The sequence below is a fragment of the Zalophus californianus genome, chromosome 3, assembly GCF_009762305.2.
Source record: "Zalophus californianus isolate mZalCal1 chromosome 3, mZalCal1.pri.v2, whole genome shotgun sequence".
Lineage (NCBI taxonomy): Eukaryota > Metazoa > Chordata > Mammalia > Carnivora > Otariidae > Zalophus > Zalophus californianus.
This window is the reverse complement of record NC_045597.1, coordinates 167,640,131-167,666,751: the sequence shown is the minus strand read 5'-3', so window position 1 is coordinate 167,666,751 and position 26,621 is coordinate 167,640,131. Positions and strand designations below refer to the sequence as shown.

General features: G+C 37.1%; 1 long non-coding RNA gene across 1 annotated transcript in view; it reads right to left on the bottom strand.

The window, feature by feature from the left end:
- The window catches only part of LOC113919178, a 36,949-nt gene extending 22,232 nt beyond the window's left edge, over positions 1–14,717 (bottom strand). The window contains exon 1 of the long non-coding RNA XR_003518875.1: positions 14,648–14,717. This is a non-coding gene — a long non-coding RNA (uncharacterized LOC113919178). The remainder of the gene's footprint in view (positions 1–14,647) is intronic.
- Between the last annotated feature and the right edge of the window lie 11,904 nt (positions 14,718–26,621).

Sequence of the window (26,621 nt, the reverse complement as noted above, 5' to 3'; positions counted from 1 at the left end):
AGGCAAATAGGTTACAGTTTGTTTGTAAATCAGGATCCAGAGAAGATACACATTTCAAATCCAGCTGACTTTTTTCATAAATCTCTTTTAATCCATAATTTACCTTTCCTTTTTTTTCACTTACAATTAATTTGTTTAAAAAAAACAAAACTGAGTTGTTTTTCCTACAATTTCCCAGAGTGTGGATTTTAGTGATTTCACCCACATTGTTTAATGTTTATCTCCTGTGCTTCCCATAAATTAGTAGTTAGATCTGGATGAATGATCAGATTCAGAGTTGAATTTTGGCAAGAATACTTCCTAAGTTGTGTTGGGTACATCCATCAGAAGGCAGAAAATACCTAGTCATCTCTTGTTTTGTATATTAGCAGCTATTGAAAATTCTTGATAGCAGTCATTATTTCATTAAGTTTTCCAAAATGCTAATTCTCTGAATTTATTGTTCCTTTTTCACTTGTTAACTGGAAACCTCTATACAGAGAACCTTTCTCCCTGGTGTATCAATCCATAAAGAAAAAGCAAGATAAATATTCAATTCTTTCTCTTTAATTATTATTTTTCAGAATAGTGATTTACTCCCTAAATCCTCCAAATGTAACCAGTGATTTTTACTATAATAATGAATTCATGGTATTTGTCTCAGTGGTGTTCAAAGTGTTCCAGATTTTGCCAATGGAAGTCTCTTAATGATGGCTTCTGGGTCCTTTGATGGATTTCTCACTTTCTGGTTTGACAAGACATTCAAAGCTCATCTTTTATATTTTTTCTCCAAACTTGGGTCCAGTCCTTTCTCCAAAGGACTCCTAATTTCTTTAATGAGTGACGGTATTTAGATACCACAACTCATGCAGTGGGGATGATCATTGCTACTGTGTTGGCCATTGTTTTCAAAGCTTTTCATTGGATAGAAATAAAAAGGGTTTGGGTTTTTTTTTTTTTAAGTTTTTGTTTGGTTTCATTTTTTTTTAAGATTTATTTATTTATTTTAGAGAGAGTGCACACAGTGGGAAGGGGCAGAGAGCAAGAACAAATCTCAAGCAGACTGCCTGCTGAGTGCAGAGCCTGATGTGGGGCTTGATGACAGGACCCTGAGATCATGACCTGAGCTGCAATCAAGAATGAGAAGCTCAACCGACTGAGCCATCCACTGTGCAGCCTTTCACCCACACTGAAAATTCTGGTTCTCATAATTATTCATTTGGTTTATCCTGTAATCTACATGCAATAGACTCAAAATAACAAAACTAAAACTATCCTAAACATTATAATTATAGAAAACAGTTTATGGTATCTTTATAGGATTTTTTGTCCCTGGGATATACATTACTGAGATGAACAATTAAATTGCATGCTTGAAGTGACTTGAAATAATTACTCTGTATGGTTTTGCCACTAACTAAACATTTAAATTATAATTTTAAGAGTAATAATTATAAAAGTAAAGGTATAATTTTATCATTTAAAACTTACAATGATACAATTTAAAAAATTTAAATACAATTTTATAATTACAAAATAAGTATAAAAATAAAATTACACTCTTGTAAAATCTTAAAAGATAAAAGTATAATTTTATTTTATAAGTATTTTCTTTTATTCTGTCTTGTGTAAAACTGACACTCTTCTTTCCAAACTCCCAGGTATTTTGAGAAACACTGTTCATGAGTTCAGTCAGTTTCACTACCACAATGAACCAAAAATATTCAGTTAAGAAACAAGAAAAAACAATTGTAACAAACCGGAGTCAGTTGTTCATGTTGACATTCTTGTAAGATTGTCTTTCTTCAATTTCAGATATTTAAATGGTATCTAATTTATAAGCTGAAGTAAAGTATAAGAACATAAGCTAATAATGAAGGTAACATAGTGTCTCACATTCAAATAAGGAATGGACTCTGAATGATATGAAACATCTACATATATTCCCCAGAGAACAGGAATTGTTCAACAAAGTCTACATTGGAAAGCTAGAGTTCTGCTCAGCAATTTAAATTTTCTGCTTCACAAGAAGAAAAGAGTCAAATAACTGACAGTTATAGCTATGTTAGTGATAAAGTATTTTTAAGCCTTCCATGGAAACTGGTAGAAATTCATCATTATACAGAGAGAACCAAGCATTTTTGTCTGTTTATTTGGTTGGTTGCTTTTTTTGTTGGTGAAACACAACACTGAATAATTTAGCTTGATCACCTTTAGAGCAGTCAAAGCAGTTATTGGGAGTAATTGTGCTTTAAAAACGAGTTGGGAATGAGGCAATTTATCTCTGAAGAAAATAGGCTCAAGAGGAATTTTGCCAAAACAGGATTACACATCTCCTACACAGTCAATATCCAAAACTCTAGGCAAATTATTTTACTCTTTTCCACATCTGTAAAATAGGGAGAAGCATTTTATTGGCAACCTTAACACAATTTCCTTGAGATGCAAAGTTGAGATTAAGATTCTGAGTTTACACTGGTCAGAATGGCTAAAATTCACAAGTCAGGAAATGACAAATGTTGACTAGGATGTGGAGAAAAGGGAACCCTCTTATGCTGTTGGTGGGAATGCAAGCTGGTGCAACCACTCTGGAAAACAGCATGCAGTTTCCTCAAAAAGTTGAATAGAGCTACCCTACAATCCAGCAATTGCACTACTAGGTATTTACCCCAAAGATACAAATGTCGTGATCCAAAGGGACACCTGCACCCCAATGTTTATAGCAGCAATGCCCACAAAAGTCAAACTATGGAAGAGCCCAGATGTTCATTGACAGATGAATGGATAAAGAAGATGTGGTATATATGTATACATACACACACACACACACGCACACACACACACACACACACACACAAAACGGAATACTACTCGGCCATCAAAAAAATGAAATCTTGTTATTTGCAACAATATGAATGGAACTAGAGAGTATTATGCTAAGTGAAATAAGTCAATCAGAGAAAGACAATTGTCACATGATCTCACTCATATGTAGAATTTAAGAAACAAAACAGAGGATCATAGGGGAAGGGAGGGAAAAATAAAAGAAGATGAACTCAGAGAGGGAGACAAACCATAAGAGACTCTTAATTATAGGAAACAAACTAAGGGATGCTGGAGGGGAGGGGGCAGGGGGATGGAGTAGCTGGGTAATTGACATTAAGGAGGGCACGTGATGTAATGAGCACTGGGTGTTATATAAGACTGATGAATCACTGAACTCTACCTCTGAAACTATATGTTAATTAATTGAATTTAAATAAAATTAATAAATAAAAGATTCTAAGTGAGTTTAATGATGCATATCTGTGTCTCAGGATTATAGACAATTAGTCTTTTAATTCCATCACATGGTAGGTGAAGGCAGGCTACATTTATTCTCTATGATTATGTCTATCTCACTAGTGGATGGCACTGCACAGAAAAGAGTTTAAAGGAATAACTCAACAAACAGCACATGCATAAAGCCATAAAACTTCCATTTCATTCAGAATTTTAGTACACAAAATTTAATCACATTTATAACATAATTTATTTGTGTCTAACCTCCATGAGACAAGCAAACCTTTTCTACAGGTGAAGAAACAGAGGATTAATGGGATGAATTGACTTTCCACAAATCTAGAACTCAGGTCTTTTGAGCCCTAGCACATTGGATGAAGAGTGGTGACACACTTAGCCCTGGTCCTGACTTCCAGTTCAACATGTTCGCCCTCATATTCTGCTGAGGTGTCACTGATCTGTGAACTTTCTTTGAAACAAATTCACAAAGTTGGGAAACACTGATCTCCCAGTCACAAGAAGGGGATTTTGAGAAGGGAAAACATGCCTCCTATGAAAATAACATCATGAAAATCAACTCTTGTTAGAAGAGAGAGCCCTCTTCTAAGTGTTCCAATAGGTGGAAAAAAAGATGGAACCCATTAGTGGGTAAAGACTAGAAAACCAAAAGAAACATTGGTATCCAGAACCTCACCACTGGTCTGAAGATGAGAGGTTAGAAGGAAAAAAATTACAGAAATCTGGGATTTTAAAGATGATCTTTCCAACTGGCTTAGGGAGACTGCTCTCCCTAAAAAATGAAGCTATGTCCTATGGACCATCCATATGACTGAAATTGTCATTATTAGACAGTACTCTTTATAAAGTTTGTATTGATCTTAAGGCTTGCCATCTTACTATATGCATATTCTTGGTATATTCTTTTATAATATACTCTCTTATTTCCAACAATGTCTTAGATTATTTGGGGATTTCTTTAGTAGATAATCTTCTCTTTAAAATACATTTTCTTTCTTTTCAATCCTTATATTTTAAGTTCCTTTTTATGTTATATGACACTGTCTAAAACATCCAGTTTAATGATAATAGAAGCAGTAAGTAGAGGCATCCTTGTATTTTTGATTCTATAGTAAAGCTTTCAGTGTTTTCCCTTTAAGAATGATGCTCTTTCATTCATTGGTGGTAAATATCATTTATCAGTTTGAGGATATTTTTTACTATTCCTAGTTTGTTATTATTATCATTTTATTATAATTGTGTTTGATTTTTATCATATACCTTTATGCTCTAAAGTGATGATTGTATTTTTCTCCTTTAACTAGTTTATGTGTTGAATAATATTTATAGATTTTGTTAACATTAAAGTACCCTTGCGTTTCTAGAATAAATACAAATTGACTGTGAAATATTATCTTCCTCATACCTCACTGGATTAAGATTGGCTTGTTTTCTTTTTAAATTTCTTTTGTTCTGTGCTTTTCTACTTTGGAACCAATGTGATACAAATAACAGAATGAACTAGTGAATTCTTTGTCAATTCTCTGGAAGGATTTGTTTAAGATTACAGATCTATTTCTTAAAAGTGTGTTAGAATAGGCCTCTAAAAACCAGCTGGGGCTGGAAACTCATTGTAGGAAAATTTTTCACTCTTGGAGTTTTGAAAATGTTCTAAGATACTGTCTCACTCTTTACTTCTGAGTCAGTTGAGTTAGCTAACTGCAAATACTTGTGTAGTTGTTTATCTGTTTTGTCTAAGTTTAAATTTATTAGCACAAAACTATTCACAATGTGCTTTTATTATCTATTAGTTTATTATAAATAAATAACATAATAAATAGGTAGATAAATAGGTCTTGTAGTCTGTTGTTTCTACTGACACCCACACTTGATGGGTTACCTTCTTCCTTGCTTAATGATCATTTATTTTTGTTTAATTACTTCACATGGGTTACAAAAACTTTCCTCCAAGAAGGTTTGATTCTGCTGGTAGACATCGGGACCACTTTTATACACACCTTACCCCCTACATTCCAAGCTTACTATCTCTACTTTTAATACCAGCTCAGTTTCACTAATACTTGGCCTAAGATTCATAATCTAAACGGTGCTTTTACGGTACATGTTCATCCCCAGGGCAAGGCCACGCCACCCAGAAAAATACTGCCTTGTCCCCCCAATCCCAGCTCTATTTTTTGTTTCCATAATGCAGAAGTTTTTCCTGGGCACAATTCATTTAGTCTATAGCAGAAGTCATCCGTGATACTTTAAAATAAGGTCAATATTTACTCATCTGTCCAGCAAATATATGTATTGTAATCATGAGTTAAGTATGAAACAGTAAAAAGGAAATTAATTGATATTTATTCTATTTGTGTAACTCTACAATCATCTGATTTGCATCATAAATGAAGTCTTAGGTAAAATCAGAAGGAGAAAAATTTGTCACAGCCGCTAAAAGGCAATTGGATACTATCCCATCAGCATGCAAGAACAGTGTTAACCACTCAGTTTTTAGAAGTCCTTCATCTATATCATGACACTACGTGCACCTTCAGCTTCATCACTAACTCTCAGTAGCTAGTAAGCATCAGCATTAGATCTTAATTGGCAATCAGGACCTCTGGTAGGGCAGGGCTTGTTGAATTAAATTGAAAGTACTGACCTAATTTCCCAAACATTTAGAAAGTATCATGGTCTTGATGCTTTCCAGTACACACGGGCTGCAATGACCTTTTCATTACTGTTCCACTGCTCTGAAGAGAAGACTGCTTCTGCAAGAGTTCTACAGGATAAAAGTTGTCTTTAGAACTTAAGCTTTCATAATTTATGGTAGAAGCTTAATTATTCCACCACTAATCATGAGTGATTTCTGATTTTGAATCTAAAACAGGCTTGACGTGTCCATTTATTCTTTAGTTGCCATGCAAAATTGGTACAAATTAGCCTGCACATCCCATAATACTCACTATAAATTTCTTTTGCCGGAGAAACTGATGAACAGAAATAATAGGTTCTTGGTAGTTGTAAGAACTAATGAGATTGACACTCTATTTTTTTCTACTGGGAAAAGAACGTGGCGTAGTTCTCATTCTTCATATCTTTGTTACAATGTGATCCAGGGACTCAACATTATTGGCACCAATTTGGATCACAATCCAGATGTACTAAATTAGAATCTGCACTGTAACTAGATCCAGGTAACTTTTGTGAGCATTAATGACTGAGAAGCAGTGCTCAATAGATCTCAGGAGGCTATCAGCCACCCCTGATTATAGTAATGATGATTATGAAAATTGTAATTATTACTATTATATTTGTTAATAATATGGCACTCTTATTATGAGATAGATATATACCTTATAAGAAGGGCACACTCTACCACCCAAGGCAGAAAAAGGAGTGGGTTTTCTATAAATCTTACTACAGTGATCTCTGTTCACATAATATTTTGCATTGATGTAGGCCCTACAGCATTGAGGAATGGGTTCCTGCACTCCCAAGACCTCATGGCATTTCAGAAACAGCTTGGGGAGGAAAAGCAGCTTTGAGACAACTTGGCTGGGCTGGGTCTGGAGAGCCTGGAAAGGATGGGGTGACACACAAACCTCCCTCCCTTGGAAGGATGGACGTCACAGTGCTGGATGCTAGATGGATACACACGTGTCAATTAACATCTTCCCTTCTGGGACCTATTGACCCTCCCTATCTCATTTTTCATTTCTTGCCAAGAAAAGGACAATTTTAAATTCACTATAAAAGTCAAGTACTTCTCTTTCGGCTGCTTTCTCTGTGAAGTAAATAAAATAAACTGAGGCATTTGCTTCCTTGAAAGCCTACTCTTCACCACTTCATTAGGCCTCTTCCCACTTCAAGACTAGATCCTTCCTCTGACTTCCTTCCCTCTCCTATCAAACTGACTCTGAACTTCCACATTCCATGAAAAAGAAGGAAGATCTCTCCCCAGCAACAGCATACTAAGTACCACTTGCAACCAATGAGAAACCACCACAACCCTGAACTCTTTTTCTCCTCTAATGAATTTCTGTTCAAAACAACCCTTCCCACTTTCCTCCTAAAACCTAATAAAAGCTCACCTTCCCTTTGTCTCTTCATACTTGCCTAGGGTTTCGCCATTGCTTGCGTGTCCTGAATTGCAATCCTCTACTATTCCTAAATAAACTCATTTTTTTTGCTATTAAAATAACTGGCTATTTTGTTTTTTGTTTGATACTAGCAATGTGGCTTCCTGCATTGGCTATTTAATGGGGAAGGCTGGCATATCGATTTTGGAAAATAGAATTGAAATGGCATGATTTGTATATGAACCATTCGGTCTCTGAATTAATCAACTATCAAAGAAAATTGGAAGTTTCTTTCCCTCAAGAGTGATAAGACAAGCGTTTATCCCTTTGGCAAAAGAATGTAGAGGGCTGATCTATTGTGCCATCTGAATATGTATATGGAACTGTTATATTTCTATTAAATATTTATCAAATTTTCTTTAATAACAAGATATTATTGTGCTCTAATGCCAAATGAAAAAATACAAATGCAATATGAACATGACAATGTAAAACTATATGCAAACATTAATTTACTTAACATTTACTCAATGACTGGTACCTACCAGGAAATGTGCAAAGTTCAGAAACAACAAACATAGGAAGTCAAGGGTGATGTTTGGTCAGTACTAGGATGTGACTTTGGCCAGGGACCCAGGAATGCCAGAATCCAGCCCTGCCAATCAACCCTCTTTTCCTGGGAAATCGAAGTATCAATTACTAACATAAGTACAAGTGCTACGGAGATGAACTCTCAGTTAAAATTACATTGGAATACCTGAGCTTATACTCAAAGTAATAAAATCAACTTATGCATTATCAGCCATGGTTCTGGCAGGAAACCAGTATACACGCAAAGGGTTGAACAAAAGAGAATCTGATGAAGAGACTATTTAGAGAAGGATGGACAGGATTAAGGAAACAAGGGAAGATGAGGTATCCAGGGACTAGCAACAGCAGGAATCTTTTACCATTCCAGGCCTGACAGGTCAAGGGGAAAAACCAGAACCCAGTGAGAATTAGAACCTTAGAAACAAAGCTAACAGGGGCTACCATCGGCAGAAATGTACCAATGCACCAACTTTCTCCAAGGTGGGGGAAGAGGGAAAGTTACCTCAAACTCTCTTGGCTCCCACCCTCCCAATCTCCTATCAGTGCCTCCCATTGGCTGAATCCGACCAGAAGCCCGAGTGACATCATTTGTAGAAGTCAATCTCCTGAAGCAGGGCCAAATAGGTTATAATTTACACTTTTAAATCCCCCTGTTTGTCTCAAACTATAAATTATGGGAGTGGAAAATTCTGAAGTGCACATGGTATTCCCATGGAGGAGTTCTCATGCAGACAGAGAAAGATATCCCAGCCTCCAAGATATTTGGGGCTGATTTGTGTAGACGATTCTGCTGTAATAAGTGGAAGACATAGCACAACAGAATGGGCATGCTTCCCTGAGGAATCAGGACTGCCTAGGAACGTGACAAGCAGGAAGGTCCAGAGAAACACAGTGACCCAGCTTGCTGTAAACCAAGAGTAAGGAGCGGCCTGACTCAGATGAGAAGTTCCTGCTCCTTCAGGGAGTTGCAGCTGGGCAGTGGGAGGTCACACAGTTTCTGGCATGTTGAAGGTGGAGGTGCTCCTCTTCCTCAAGAGGAATATAATTAATGACTAGAGTTTATGTATGTAAAACATATCAGTCTTCTAAAATTCGGAAAGAGGTTGTATTTATATTTCCTAATAAAGATAATGTATCCAACAACAAAAGCTGCTTTTACTTATGACTGTTGAGAATACAAGTCTAGAAAAAAAGTGTTAAAAATTAAAAGTTTTTATGGCTAGACTGCATATATTTACATCTTGCAATGCAATATTTACACAGACAATATAAATAGTTCACTTATAAGATTCATAAATAATATTTACAAAATATTATCTGGAGAAATGTAGTTTCATGAAGATTCAATGTGAGTAAAAAACTAGTCTCAATCACTGCTAATGAGACAATAAAGAAATTGATAAGTTTCAGAAAAAGAAAAGGATTTTTTTTTAAGATGCATAGTTCAAAAGGTAAAATTTTTGAATTTTTTCTCTAGATGTTGCTGTCCTAATTTTCACTTTGGAAATAAAACAAGAATCTGTGTTCTGAATAGTTTTAATTTTTTTTTTGCAAATTACATAAAAGTCTGCAGTAATGATTAAGTAGACTGAATTTTAAAAATAAAAAATTTCAAAAATAGCAGAACTAAGCTTGTCTACATCCAGAATAACTAGAGAAAAGGTTATTTTTCATAATGGGTCATTGGCCCACTGAAAACTATAGTGACGTATCTCAACTGGTAGAAAGCAGCGGTCAAGGATGAGGCACAAGGTTAGAAAATTAGCTGAGTTTTACTATGCCAACTCAAGCATTATGCTACAATTCAGTCTCCAAACAACACATTATCATAAGCAAAAATGATGTGGAGTGAGTACATTAAAATTCTATCCAAAAGGAGGAGTATCTGCTTTTACCCTATGTTCACAGGCTTGGAAGCATTTGTCATAAGCAGAATAGCCCAGCAATGACTCACAGCTGCCTCTCAGAGAGGCAATGCCCATGACGTAAAGGAAAACGTGTATAATAGGATGATGGGTCTCTGATACTTAGGACGGAAATGGAAATCTATTTCCTTTCACTGTGGTGATGGAAATGTGGAAAGAGCGAGAAGATAAGGAACAGCAGATAAACTGACCAAACAGTGATGAGCTTCCTTTAAACATGTGCCCTGTGTATCATTTGCAGTTAAAGCTTTAATTATTTAAAATAGAGTATTTCTGGGTGCCTGGGTATCTCAGTCAGTTAAGCAACCAACTCTTGATTTGAGCTCGGGTCTTGATCTCAGGGTTGTGAGTTTAAGCCCCATGTCAAGCTCCACACCCAGTGTGGTGTGGAGCCTACTTAAAAAAAAAAAAAACAGTGTGGAGCCTACTTAAAAAAAAAAAAAATAGAATAGAATATTTCTAATTGGAGGTGAGGCAGTGAGGAGGCAATGTAAAGGAAAACAGGTATACAAGGATGATGTGTCTCTGATAGGATGGAAATGGAAATCTATTTCCTTTCACTGTGGTGATAGAAATGCGGAAAGAGCAAGAAGATAAGGAACAGCAGGTAAATTGACCAAAACAGTGAGAGCTTCCCATGAATCCTGTTAGATTCCTGGGATCCTCCCAATCTCTAGCTCTAATTAATTAAGTTCTGAGTAATGTGTGGTCAGCACAATCCAATTGGCTTCTATTTGTTTCAGTGATGTTTGTGTGGTTTCTTTAAACTCTCGAAGTCAAAGGTTAAATTTATAACAACTCATTCCCCCACCAGAAAACTTAATGGTTTCAGAGACAGAGAATATTCAATGACCAGGTCTGGATTGAGAGGGATTGATTTGTGCTGTGATGTATATAAGCATATCAAGTTCTTATCAAGGAGCATTTTCTAGAAATGCTTTCATATTATTTTAAAACACTTCATTCTATAAACAAGAAAGTCACAAAAGCATTGTAACTGAAGAATTACTGGTATTAACCAATACACACACATATTATTACACATATGCAACACAGAATAGTAAAGTGTTTTTTATTTTCAATCTCACTTTTCTTTGAAGTTTAAAGTTTTCCTTGACAGCAGCCCCTGTTACACATAACTCATCTTAAATTCACATGCTAATTGGAGTGGTCACTAATTTCCTTTATCCAAAAGAGTAATAAAAGTTCTCATATCTCTATGATAGGCAGTTAGAATTTAGAGCCAGCCTTCTATGTTAAATACACATAAAGATGGGAAATTGAGGTTTTCTCTTCCTTGAGATTTACATTCAAAGAGATGGTGCCCAGGTTCTTGAAAAAGACATTCTTGGATGGAAAAACTGGCAAAAGGCTTTTCAGCTTTTAGAAAGATTTACATGCATATCAAAAGAACAAAGAAGGAATGCAAAAATAAAAGTTTTCTAAGGCAAATAAGCTCTAAGAAAAAGTAAGGGGGGAAGCCTCTTTAAAAACTCCATTTTTTTCCTTTTTAGATTTGTATTCACTTGACAGCAGTACATATGACTTCGAAGAACTTTATTTCTATTCTATGATGAGGGAGTGGTTCGGGGAAAGAAAGAGGAACTGCTGCCTAAAAATAAGAAAGATGATAGGACGTCTGAGTGACCCGGTTAAGAATCTGACTCTTGATTTTGGCTCAGGTCATGATCTCAGGGTGGTGAGATGAAGCCCTTCATTGGCCCATGTCAGGCTCCGAATGGGCATGGAGCCTGCTTAAGATTCTCTCTGTCTCTCTCTGCCCCTCCCCCCCTCACTCTCTCCCCCTCTAAAAAAAAAAAAGAAGAAGAAGAAGAAGAAAGATGAGAGGCGACACTCCCACTGCATATTTTTTTTCAAACAGTGTAACTTAGTTCTCTTTTAATCATCATTTACTATCTTTCTTACTTCTTTTATCTCTTCTCTTTTCTCTCCATGAGAAAAAAAATCAAGAAGTGGGGCAAGAGCAAAAGTCATCACCTTCTAGGGTGGTGGTTAAAGAGAGCCTGGTCTCGAGTCATCAGGTGAATCACCAAAGTCACAAAACCCATAAGTGGCAGACCTGGGACTTTGACCCCAGGTCTTTTGACTACATATCTACTATGACTCAAAATGAAAATCCTTGTGTGTCTTTCTTATTTGTTGCACAAATGTAAGAACTGTGCAAAAATATGTAGAAAAGAGAATTCAAATCATAAAAATATTATAGACATGCATACATATATGAAGAACAGAGGTTTCAGGATATGCTTCTTCTCTCCTAAAGTTCTTTAAACAGTGATACATTTCCATCCAAATTAGGATTAATTAAACTGTGAAGTCGTGTTCATTTGCTCTTACCTGTTTTATATTAGTTTTATATTAGTAATCTTTCTTTTGAAAAGAGTTGCATTGCTAAAAGGAAAAGAATTTGAGGAACAAGGGAGAAATAATGCCACAATCAAGTCTGATCTTTACAACCTGAAATCATGGGTGTGGAAAATTAGTACTTTGGGATAAATACAAAACTCCCTGTGATCATAAAACTACAGGGGGTAGCCCAGAAATCAGAAGGCACCAAGAGTTTATAGCTAATTTATTCCATTTAGCTTTTGATTATAGCATTTATCTAGCAAGTAGGATCCAATTAAGGTGTGAATCATAATGCACCTGGGGACAGTTGTCTGCATGCCTGGAGCTCTCTGCCGCCACATGGGATTTTACAAGGCACTCCAGGGCACTGCCAAGAGAGGAGCCAACAAAAGACTCAGAACCTAGTAAACAAGACTTGAAAGCACTTCAGTGTTCTTTTGTTGAAGAGCAAAGGCCTCTTTGGGCAGTGCTGCTTACTCATTCATATTATTAGGAGCTGCCAAGTGCTCTTCCTACCAGACTAATAATAGCCTGAGGTCTAAAATCTCTGTGAGATGCCAGGGAAAAAGACTCCTCAAACTTCCCTTTCACCAGAGCCACACTGTGGAGTTACTATTTCATTCTTGACACTGATGTATAATGCTTATTCTAAGGTAAGGTTCTACATTACGCTTGACAGAGACAAGGGCAATTATCTGTGCGAAGCAGTGACGACTGTGAGAATTTTGCCTTTGTTCCATTTCTTACAATGCCTCATCCTATAAGGACAATCCTATGTTCTCCTCTGGCTTCAGCTTTTATGATGCAGAATATGGAAAAGATAGAGAATAAGGCTTGACTGTGAGTGTTGTGGGTCAGTTGTAGGCCAGCTGGCAGGCTGCCAGACCTCTCTGAAGCACCAGGGAGGGAAGGAGGCTCCTTTTCCATTCTCCAGAAAAGGAAGGTTTCACCCATCAGTTCTGCTCACTTCTGTGGGTACTGTAGAGAACAGGCACATTCATGGAGAATCAAGCCAACCTCCCCTCCACTTAGGTTCATGCAGCACACCAGTGCAAGCTCTTCTGAGCATTGTCTGACCTTCTCTTTGGCTCTTCCATTATTTTTTTCCTTCTACTGGATTATTCCTTTCAGTATACAACATGCTGTAACATCTCTTGTCTCAAAAGAAAACTCTCTTTTGTCCACCCCCTCTTGCCAAACACTGCCTTATTTCTCCACTCTTTTTGAAGCAAAAATCCTTAAGCAAATTTTCTCTACTTGCCATCCCTATTTCCTCTCCCTCTGTTCTGTCTTGAACTCACCCCAATCAGGACTGTATCCACACAATTCCAATGCAAGTGTTCTCGTCAATGTCACCAATGACTAGGACCTCTACTTAACAAATACAACGATCGGTTCTTCGGTTCTTAGTTCTCAACTTGTTCAACAATTGATCACTTCCTCCAAATGTTAAATTGCCATAGGCCCTCAATCTTAGGACTCTTCCTTCTCATTATTCATACCACTTAATCATTTGGTCCCATACCTTAAGTAGAATGCACATATTGATGATTCCCAAATTTATATCTCTTACTTTGATCTCTCTCCCAACCTTCAAACTTGGATAGTCATATATCTCCTTTGTATGTCCACTCACATGTCTAATCAGCATTTCATACTTATCATCCCAAACCAAAATCCCTCCTGGATGCTTCCCTTTCTCTAGTACTCCACAATTGCCACTAATTGCCTCTCTTTTCAAAGTATATTCAGAATCCAACCACTCTTCTCAACATTTACTGCTACTACCTCCTTAATCTACACCACCATCCCTTCTGGTCAGAATTATCTTGATAAAACCTAATTGATCTCCGTGCTTCCATGCATTTTCTACAGTCTAATCTTAACACCGTAGCCAAGGTAATCCTTTTATTTTCTTTTGTACTTTTTAAATTTTATTCAATTAGCCAACTTATAGTACATCATTAGTTTCAGACATAGTGTTCAATTTATCAGTTTTGTATAACACCCAGGGCTCATCACATCACATGCCCTCCTTAATTCCCATCGTCCAATTACCCAATCTCCCCACCTACCTCCCCTCCAGCAACCCTCAATTTGTTTCCTATAATTAAGAGTCTCTCATGGTTTTTCTTCCTATCCGATGACTTCCCATTCTGTTTTCCCTCCCTTCCCCAATGGTCCTCTGCCTTTTGTTATATTCCACATATGAGTGAAACCATATGGTAATTGTCTTTCTCTGATTAACTTATTTCACTCAGCATAATACCCTCCAGTTCCATAAAGAAGATGTGGTATATATTATACAATGGAATATTACTCAGCCATCAGAAAGGATGAATACTTACCATTTACATTGATGTGGATGGAAAAAGGTAATCCTTTTAAAACGTAAGTTAAATAATGTCATTTACTTACCTAAACCTTCCAAATTGCTTTCCATCTCACTAAGAATAAAATCTTTCACTCTCCTTCCTTCCAACTGCACTGGACTTTTTGCTATTCATAGAACCCATCAAGCATGCTCCCACCTCATGGCCTTTGTATTTGCTTCCCCTTTGGCCTGGAAAGCATTTGTCCAAATAACCACATGGCTCAGTCCCTCATGTTTTCAACTATGGCTTCAAAACCTGTTGCATCATCACAGAAGTCTTCACTGACCACTAATTTCCCATCCACCCATTCTCTCCTCTCCCATGTATCTGCCTTCATTTTTTCTTCATAGCACTTCTCACCATAAGATATATATGCCTTAAAAAACTTATTTATCATCTTTTGCCTTGCAAGAGAATGTGAATATGAACTTCATGAGAGCAGGAATTTCCTGCTTTTGTTCTCTGTCATAACCCCAACATCTAAAAACAGTGCATGACAGATAGTTGTCACTTAAAAACATTTTTGAAATGAATGAATGGATGAATCATACTGTGGCTCTCTATAAGGATCTAGAGGGTGAAGATTTTCTCTGTGTACATGTTAATATAGGGAAGCTGAAGGGACTCCATTTTGGAAAGATTCCATCTTTGCAGTTTTTCTGCTAGATCTCATTTCTGAATAAGCCAAAGAAGCTATGTTCTTACTTCAAGGGGAAAGCAAAAAAGGTACTCATTCTCTGAGTTTTGTCCTAGGCCCCAAACACCTGATAACATTTAAGAAGAGCCAGATTCCAAACATGTTCCAGGATGTTAACTTCAAACAAACCTCAGCTGATGCTGGCATCTATAACCCCTACCTTTGCAGATTTATGAAATAACACCAATGGTTCACCTGACACTCACCTTTGATCGGACCCCTACCTTGGATTAGGAACATGTACTCTAGATCCCCTTCCAATATAAACCCCTAACTCCAAGCAACAACGAAACTTATTCTCTTTTCCTTTCCAAGTCTCACAGACACTCCATCTGTTATTCTCTGTCACTCACCCCATTCAATAAACTCTGCTTTCACCTCCTCTGGTTCCTGTTTGATTTCTACCCTGCACGAAGCCAAGGACTCTCTTGGCTGGTCCTATGGGACCGCTGTGTCTGGGTCCTTGGGACCCAGCCTGCTCACATCAATATTAGAATTCAATTTCTCCATTTCACTGGCTTCTGGAAAGCTTACCACCAAATTGGAGACTTAACTTTTAATCTCAACCCCAGCTTCCTTCCTCCTTCTTAATTATGTTCTGTCATGACTTTCCAATTAACCTCTTCTTATTTTGTAATTTTATTATATTAATTTTTGTTACCTCCCTTAATTCCATTAATTAAATTTGTAGAACATCAGCAAGGCTGTAACTTATATTTCATGGTTAACAAATAAGAAAACTATTAAAATGGGGCACCTGGGTGGCTCAGTTGTTAAGTGTCTGCCTTCGGCTCGGGTCGTGATCCCAGGGTCCTGGGATTGAGCCCCACATCAGGCTCCCTGCTCAGGGGGAAGCCTGCTTCTCCCTCTCCCACTCCCCCTGCTTGTGTTCCCTCTCTCGCTGTGTCTCTCTCTGTCAAATAAATAAATAAAATCTTTAAAAAAAAAAAAACTTAAAATATCAATTTTTATTTTGTGATACAAAGAATTTTAAGAGAACTCTTCAGATCACTCATAAAGATTGCCTTCAAGAGTCTTCCTAAAATAGTTTTGTACTAGTCAAATGAGTAAATTAAAATTAACTTATTATTTGGGGTTTATTTCTACAAAGAGCATGGGAAGATCAGTTTTAGGAAAATAGTTAGACCCTATAGGAATATGAAATTCCAATATGATCTTTTTTCATGAGCTGGAATAATTTTCAGTGGTTTTCAAACAGTATTTTCTTATTAGTAATATATTTTAATAATGATGTCAGAAAAATAGGCAAGTCTTCCCCCCCTTCCCCAGAAAGGATGTATACATGCTTACACATTAGGAAATAATTCCTAATCAGACTCTATTGATTTCCTCTTGGGTTTTGTGTTCATTTCTTGAAGAGATTTTTTTTTTTCACAAAGTAAACATATTTGCAAAAGAAAATGATTCAGATTTAGCCACATATTACTTTTGAATGAAAAGAACATTTCACCCATCAAACAACTGGTTATTGACTTGATTTAGTATTCCCTCCACCCTTGAACAAGCTAAGGAACAACTAAATTTCTTCTTTATAAACCCTTGAAATTGGTCTTTGATTTGAAGTACATTGAAAATGTGGGCTGAAGGACCGTCCAAAGAAAAATTATTCTCCAAATATTCTCTTCTGAATGATCACTGACTGCACAATAGTATACAAGTACACTCCTGATGAGTGTGCGTGTGTGCATTGCAAAGTAAAACATAATAAATACATAAGGTACATGTTGTATGTGAATTTTTTAATAAAATTTTTAAATAAAACTCCAAATTAATTTTTTTTCTTTCAAAGATATTTTATAACTATGTTAGATCTTAGTTTCACTCTGTGGTAGGTAGAATTTTAAGATGACCCCTGTCTTAGTCCATTCAGGCTGCTGTAACTAAATACCATAGACTGGGCAGCTTATAAACAGAAGTGTATTGCTCATTGTTTTGGAAGCTGGAAGGCCGAGATTAGGATGCCAGCATGGTTGAGTGAGGGCCCTCTTCTGGGTCGAAAGTACTTCTCTCCAATTCTCACTTGATGGAAGGAGCAAGGTATCTCCCTGGAGCCTCGTTTATAAAGGCACTAATCCCATTTATGTGAGCTTTGCCCTCATGACCTAAGCACATCCCAAAGTCCCCACCTCCTAATACCATCATCTTTGTGGGTTAGAATTTCAACATATGAATTTGGGGGACTCATCTAGATCCTAGAAGCCCCCAAGATTCCCACCCACCATTGCACTCACCCTAATCCTCTCCCTTCAAATGTGGGTGGAACCTGTGAACATAATGGCATTTCACTCCTGTGATCAGGTTACTAATCCATTAATCAGTTGGGACACCATCCTGAGTCAGTCTGATCTAAATCAGAGACTTTCAAAGGTGAAGCCTCAGACAGATGTGCCCCTGCTGGCCTTGAAGGAGTAAACTTCCCTGAGTCTACAGCTGCAAGAAATACATTTTGCCACCTGAGCATGGAAGAGCACATGGCCCCCAGATAAGAACCCAAACCCCAGGCAACACTTTGATTACAGCCTTCTGAGAAGCCCGGGCACAGAGGGCCCAGCTAAACCTTAACTGGATCCCTGATCCACTGAAACTATGATATAATTAATGTGTGTTGTGTCAAGTCTCTAAGTTTGTGGTACTTTATTACACAGCAATAGGAATCTAATATACATGTCAAATTTAAATGTTAAATTTGATAAGTGCAGCAGCCTAAAAATAGAGTTAAAATTTCTTAAAGGTTATATTCCATGAGGGAAAAACAATTATTATTGTGGCAATACTAACTTAAAGTTTACTTCAACTATTGACTGGCACTGTATATATATTTTCTGACCATTGGTTAGGCAAAATTGAAACCCATTGCCATCTTTTGATTTTAAATGTTTAAATAATGTTTTAAATGCTCACAGCAGGTAACAGAGCCAAAAAATCTTTTAGAGTATCACACTTAATGCCTCTAATAATCAGCATGGCAATGAACTCATTTCTAATGAAATAAAAAACATTATAGGTTTGATTAAATATTGAGTAAATAAGTCATAATAATTTTGTGAAATAGGGTGGCAGGGAATCTAGGACTAAAAATAACATCTATTTTTGCTGGCAATAATTCTCTTTTGGTTGAATTTAAGTTAGGATTCTCATGTGGTAGGATATCATTCAAAATGTCAAGCTTGCCCAATTGAATGAATTATAATCCTACCCCTGATTTAAAGATGATAACTTTTAGCAAGTCTCACTTGTTAAACAAAGTCAGCTTTAGAATCAGATAATTAAGCACAATGCAATTCAAGTGACAGACATTACATCATATAAAAACTTCTTTTTAAAGATTTTATTTATTTATTTGACAGAGAGAGACACAGTGAGAGAGGGAACACAAGCAGGGGGAGTGGGAGAGGGAGATGGAGAGGGAGAAGCAGGCTCTCCACCGAGCCGGGAGCCCAACGCGAGGCTCGATCCCAGAACCCTGGGATCATGACCTGAGCCGAAGGCAGACGCCTTAATGACTGAGCCACCCAGGTGCCCCTCATATAAAAACTCTTTAGAGGGCTATAGTCAATCAGGATCAACAGATGAATGGACAAAGAAGATGTTGTATATATATATATATATATATACAATGAAATATTACAGAGCCATCGAAAAGAATGAAATCTTGCCATTTACAACGATGTGGAGGGAACTAGAGGGTATTATGCTAAGCGAAATAAGTCAGAGAAAGGTAAATACCATATGATTTCACTCATATGTGGAATTTAAGAAACAAAGCAGATGAACATAGGGGAAGGGACGGAAAAATAAAATAAGATGAAAACAGAGAGGGAGGCAAACCATAAGAGATGCTGAACTATAAGAAACAAACAGGGTTGCTGAAGGGGAGGTGGAGTGGATGAGGTAACTGGGTGATGGACATTAAGGAGGGCATGTGATGAAATGAGCACTGGGCATTGTATGCAACTGATGAATCACTAAATTCTACCCCTGAAACTAATAATACAGTATATGTTAGAAGTCCAATGCGCTATCCATTGCGCCACAGAGCCGGCTAAGTATATGTTAACTAAAATGAATTTAAATAAAAAAAATTTTTTTAAAGATGATAACTTTTAGCAAGTCTCACTTAAAGTCAGCTTTAGAATCACATAATTAGGCACAATGCAGTTCATGTGACAGACATTACATCATATAAAACCTTTTACTCTTTAGAGAGCTGGAGTCAATCAAGATCAACAAGGAAGTTAAATTTGACAGACTGCCCAGATTCCAGTTCATCACCTAATCAAAGGTGTTATCATGGTCCAGCTCCCACACTTCTTAGAGATTCTAAGTGACTCTTGCTGAATCCATGCAAATTAAGACAGGCTGTCTAAGTAGTAATGGCACAAAAACAGTTTGAGAGGAAAGACTAGTTATAAAATAAAACTGCAACTGACTTTTTAAGATATTTTCCTTCTTACCTCTATAGTTTTTCTGTCTTCCTTCTGGTGACTGATTCATTTGCATAAATAACTGTTATTTGTTCTCATAGCAGCTTATTCTTGTGTTTTGCAGTACTTTGCATACTTGTTACTATTCAATAATTTGTAAATATTTACTTATCATACATCTTCTTGAGGATTCTCTGAGCTTCATGTAGACAAGTCTGCACATCTAGTATCTGCCACAATTTCCCTGGTGGCCAACAAACAACCAGCATAGAGGAGATATTCGGTAGAGACACTTATGACTAGTTTTTAAGACTGCTTTTCTGAGATTTGGTTCTCCATTCATACTTACCCCTGATTTCATCTCTATTAAAAATTCCAGCAGAGGGGAAAAACATAACAGTGATTTCCTCTGAAACTCAAATTCTTCTAGGACAGTAGTTCTTAACCAGGAATCATTTTTTTCCCCTAAAATTCCAATGCCTACATCCCATTAAATTAAAATCTCTGGGGGTTGGGGTTTAAGCATCAGAAATTCTTAAACCCCCAGATGACTCAGTTAGCACTGAGAATCACAGCACTAAGCCTGAAGTTCCCAAATTTTAGGGCATGTAGAATCAGCTGGAGTGGCTGTAAAGAAGTTGTATATCTGTCTAGACAATTGTTTCAAATCATCTCCCTCCATGCTTTGCCACTTAAGTATGCAATGCCTTCCCACTATGGATGGGCCATGCTTTCCCACCCCTTGGTTTCTGCTGAGCCATGTATCTCGCTTTGGCAATGTTACCAGATACAATACAGACAGAGCCTTGAAAAGCACCTGTGTGATCCAGCCTGCACATGGCACTTCTTCCACTGCCACAGGGAAAATATGCTCTGCCCAGCTGGGCAGTCTCAGGAGGAGGATGAGAGACAAGTGGAACAGAGCCAAGTTAATCCAGCTGACTCCCAGATGAATGTGAAAGCCCAGACAAGATTAGCAGAGCTGCCAGCCAATCTTACCCTAGATCAGCAGACTCCCTTCAACCTACAGATATGGGAGCAAAAATACTTATTGAGTTTTTGTGTTTGTTCGTAATGTAGCAATAGATAACTGATATAATCGACACAAAAAATTCTGATTTGGTGTCTACTTTGGTCATAATCACTATGTTTACAAATGATCAAAAGCTAACACAAACTTATTTTAAAATAAAATAATTTTCTGGCTTAAAAGGGAACAGTGCAGGAATCAACACAGCTTCAGCAATGACAGAATCCCAGTATTTAAGTGGTATTGTTAGCTTCATTCCCCGAGAGGGTCTCTGCAAGTGACAGAAGAGATAGTCACCAGAAGTTCCAGGTTTGCATTCTATGAGCTGCTCTCTGCTAGGGGAAAGAAACACGTCTTTCAAAAGGGTGATGGACATTGGGGAAGGTATGTGCTATGGTGAGCGCTGTGAATTGTGTAAGAGTGATGAATCACAGACCTGTATCCCTGAAACAAATAATACATTATATGTCAATAAAAAAAATAGTGTCAAGAGAAGTCCAAATGTTATCATTTTCTTTGTCCTAATTGAATCTCCTGCCAATTCTGAACCAATTACAATAATTCTGATTGGCCAGGCTAGGGTCTCATGATTATTTCTTAAACTGCAGTGGCATTATTCAAAACAGTCACAGGGACTGAAAGTGGTGGAGAGCTTGTTCTGAAAAAAAAAATCTGGGTGCTGTTAAGTAGGAGAAAATCTTGCTTAAAAAGCCAAATTTTAGAGTTTCACAGTAATATGCACTAGGAGTTAGCACACTAGGTGATTCTATTTTGTGGAACTCCAGGATAACATTTTAAAATAATTATGGGTAAGATCCTCCTACCTATAGGAATATTCAGAAGAAAGATGCATAATTTAGCCAGCTTTTTAAAATATTGCAAACAACATTTTAGATATAGGATTTGTGAAGGACTCTTGGTTAATAATGATTAATGATTTCAACCCAATCCCTGGGACTTTACTATATGGTGGAGGTACTGGGCTGCTCTAAATTTTATTTTCTTTGTCACTTTTTAAGCTTTAGAGAGTTTATGGTATTTTATTGTTGTTTTGTTGTTGTTTTGACTAGTTTTCTTGGGAGGATGGGGATGGAGATACTTTTATTATCTTGACCACTAACATGTAGTTTTGCTGCTTTTGGCAAGATGCTTATTTCTCTCTACTTGACACAGAAGAACCACAAATGAGACTCAAACAATGATGCCATTCATAATGGAATTTCTACTGTAAGACCCTCGAGATGAAATCCTAGGGTCACAAACCTAACATTCTAGAAAGTTATATCCTCATTCACTAGAGAATCTAGTTCTTCTGTTTTAATAAAAGGGTAAAACAAACAAAAAGCAAAAAGTAAATACAACCCTTAGATTAAATTCAAGGAATGTATGACTTCTCTGAGACAAAATCATGTTGCCCGGCAATACCTCACTTCCCTCAAGTTCTTTTTTCTTCAATTCAAACCCAGAGTCCAGGGGCGCCTGGGTGGCTCAGTTGGTTAAGCGACTGCCTTCGGCTCAGGTCATGATCTTGGAGTCCTGGGATCGAGTCCCGCATCAGGCTCCCTGCTCAGCAGGGAGTCCGCTTCTCCCTCTGACCCTCCCCCCCCACATGCTCTCTCTTTCTCTCTCTCTCTCCCATTCTCTCTCTTTCAAATAAATAAATAAATCTTTAAAAAAAAACAAACAAACCCAGAGTCCAACAATTTTTGAAGGTCATTTTCTTCTTACCAAATGTCACTCAATGACATCTTATTGTGAATTGTCCTTTTATATTGACAATATCTCATTTAAGACTCAGAAAAATAAAAAAACTTAAAATAATTTTTATGATGCTTTTAAAAACAAAAAATAAATGGAACTGTTAAAAAAAAAAAAAATGGGCCCAAAATGGTTGCACTTGGGTTAAGCCCACCATATTAAATGAAGATTTAATACCTGACCCAATTGCAGTTTCAACCTTTCCCAGAAATGTATCCTAACTAACCAGTTAGAAATTTTCTGGTCAGCATCAATGAGATAATCCTCCTTATAGACCTTATCATTCCCTCAAAGAAAGGTGACCTTGCCTGAAATGATCCTTTTTTTAAATTTATGACTTCCTTGTCCCACCCCTTTTCTGCCTTTAAAAACTTTTCTCTTTTTATAGCCCTCAGGAACTCCTTTCTATTATTAGATAGGCTATGGGCCGATTCATGAATCATTCAATAAAGCCAATTAGATCCTTACAATTTACTCAGTCGAATTATTGTTTTTTACAGAACAATTTAAATATCAGTGATTCACCTATAAATTACTATTCTCTAAAGCAGTGGTACACAGTCTTTCATCAAAAGTCCTTACAGCAATTGAATGGAGATAATCAAAGCTCTGTTCACTGTCAATTGATGGGCAGCTGGTGCTATGGGACAGGTAGAAACTGTAAAACATTACTTGCCACTGCTGCTGCATTCTATTGGTCAAAAGCAGAGCACAGAGCCAACTCAGATTTGAGGGGAGTGGGTTACAAAAGGGCCCAATTAACAGGAGTAGATAGTCATTTTCCCAAAAAATGGAGGAGGAGGCATATAACAATCACCATTCCATAGCAATTTTGAAATTCAGATGGTCATGTGACCAATTCCTCTAATGCAACCCAGTTCTGCTTCCTAAGAGTACTTTTCCATGGCTTTTGGTTGGCCTACTAGGCTCCTGGGTCTGAACTCTGAGTTAGGCTTCCTTTTCCATGAGAAATGATCCATGTTTTCAGCTCTGTAGGTTTCTGATTCTGCTTCTTGTCATTTGAGGGCCCATAGGCCTCTTTTAATTTGTATACATTAAGGTCATTCTTTGTGTTGTTAAAATTCTATAGATTCTGACAAATGCAAAATGTCATACATCTACCATTAGAATACAATACAAAATAATTTCACCACCCTAACAAATTCTATGTGCTTTACCTATTCAACCCTCCTCACTCCCCACATCCCTGGCAATCACTGACCCCACTATTATCTTTATAGTTTTGCCTTTTCCAGAATGTCATAAGTGGAATCCTTGTCAAACTGACTTTTTTCACTTAGAAATATGCATTAATAAAAAATGCATATTAATAAATTAATATTTATCCATATTTTTATATGGCTTGATAGCTCAGCCCTTTTTGGAATAGTATTCCATTGTACAGATATACCACAGTGTGTTTATCCAACTCACCTATTGAATAACATCTTAATTGCTTCCAATTTGGGGGAACTATGATAAAGATGTTATAAACGTTCACATGCAGGTTTTTGTGTGGAGGTAAGTTCTCACATCAGTTGGGTAAATACCTAAGAGTGCAGCTGATGGATCCTTTGGTAAGACAAACTTTAGCTTTTCGAGAAACTGCCAAACTCTTGCAAAGTGATTGTGACATTTTGGATTCCCACCAGCAATGAATGAGGGTTCCTTTTGTCCTTCATCCTCACATGAAATTGGTATTGTCAGGTGTTTTAGATTTTGGCCATTCTAATGGGGGTGTGATGATATCTTGTTGTATGAATTTGCATTTCCCTAGTAACAAAGGCTGTTGAACATCTTTTCATATGCTTATTTGCCATCTGTGTATCTTTTGTGGTAAAGTGCCTGTTCAGATCTCTTGCCCATTTTAAAAATTGGGTTCTTTATTTTCTTATGGTCAAGTTTAAGAGTTTTTGTATATTTTGAATATAAGTCCTTTGTCAGATAGGAGGTTTGAAACTATTTTCTTCTATCGGATTTGAAAGACAACTGCATAAAGCAATTATAAACAACAATTTTTCAAAATAAGGTCACATTCTGAGGTACTAGGAGTTAGGACTTCTATAGATGAAATTTGTGGGGGGGGGGGAGCACAATTCAACCCACAACAACCAGCCTAGATCAGTCAATAGCCAGCCTTCCCCTAGACATGTGAGCCAGCCCAGCTAAAATCAGCAGAACCACTTGTCTGTCTGCCCTAAATAAATGTGCTTATTGTTGTAGACCACTGACATTTTGTAGTTATTTGTTATGTAGCATCATTATGATAATAAATGACTGGTACATGTACTGGGGACAGAATCTGAGAACTTAAGTTTTTTAAAGTTTTACAATGGGATCAAAATGCCCCCCTAAAGAGAGTCACTCTGAAAAGCAGAAACCCCACTCAACTTTTCTTCATAGGCACCAAGTAAGTAGAGAGAATAAGCAGCAGGTGAATAAAGGCCTCCTTTATCCCTCCTGAGAATCACTAAGGAAACCAGTATAGATTTCTACATACTGTGATACAGGGAATGGCTAAAGCCAGTATCAAAGTTTTTCATGAAGATCAGCCAGAATGGTAAGCAGAGCAATGAGCTTGTCTAAACCACTTCAGGTAGAAAGGTAGAAGATTGTTGTTGCTTTTTTTAAAAGATCTTATTTATTTATTCATGAGAGACAGAGAGAGAAGCAGAGGGAGAAACAGGCTCCCCGCGGAGCAGGGAGCCCGATGCGGGACTCGATCCCAGGACCCTGGGATCATGACCTGAGCCGAAGGCAGACGCTTAACGACTGAGCCACCCAGGCGCCCAGAAGATTGTTTTTGAAAGAAAGGAAGGTGAAGGCTTGGTTAAGTGGTCAATAACTACAGTGGATTGAGAAACAGTGTGTTGAAAGTATTCTGTTCTCTTTATCTTTTATATTCACTTTTCATATTAAAGAAGCAATTTAAGCCTTTTTTGTCCTTTTTTTAAATTGAAGTATAGTCGACACACAATGTTACATTAATTTCAGGCATACTACATAGTGATGCCATTAGTCTCTATGTTACGCTGTGCTTGTCACAAGTATAGCTACCATCTGCCTCTATACAACACTATTACAATACCACTGTCTCTATTCCCTGTGCTGTAATTTTTATTCCTGTGAGTTACTCATTCTTTAACTGGAAGTCTGTATCTCCCACTTCCCAAACCTCTCTCTTTTAATCAATATATTTTTCCAGAAAAATTATGCTTTGTCTCTGTGTTATCCCTGAAGAGAAAGAACCAACCTCATAGGATAGACCGTGCTGCAATAATAGAAAACATCTCTGTCCAGAGACTATACTGGAACTGCAGGCAGGGGACCTAAAGGGAATTAATCTGCATCTGTGGACAGGCATTGTGTATCTACTTGCAGTAGAAACAGATTTCATAAGTGTCTGCCATTGTCATAAAACTCAAGATTAGTGTTTAGAATCTGCTGAGATAAAATTTGACATAATCATAATCCAGTCCAAAAAAAATCATAACCCAGTTCAATCTTGAAATAATTTGCTATAATTACATTTATTTGGCTATGCTATAAGGGAAACCATGACTTCCCTGCAGAAGTAACTACATCTAATGAAAGCCTGAAACATAAGGTTAGATTCTGGCAGAGCCATTTAGCCTGTATTCAGAAACCTTTTTTTTTTTTTAATGTTCTGCTAGTTGAAATGCATTCCATTCCTTTTGTCAGGAAAGGGAGGGATGAATTTCTTTACTGAAACCAAATTTGCTGATGAGTGATTAGTCGTGTATGTCAGGATTTTGTTTTCCTCCAAAAACAGTAACAGATCTTCTCCTGGATCTAGGAGAACAGTGTAAACTTCATGGAACTGCAAAAGCTAATCATGAATAATGTGAATCATTTTGCTTGTCAAGGAGGTATATAAGACATGTCGTTAAATGCAAACATGTGACATACTCATCATAACACAAACTTGTCAATGACAAGTCACTGATTTCATTTGAAATTCTATTTCAAAAGAATTGATTTTTTACTAAAAGTTGGAAAAAGCTAACAGGAATGTGGAAAATATTGTTAGGAAATATTTATGAACAGCCCCTCTATGTAGAACATT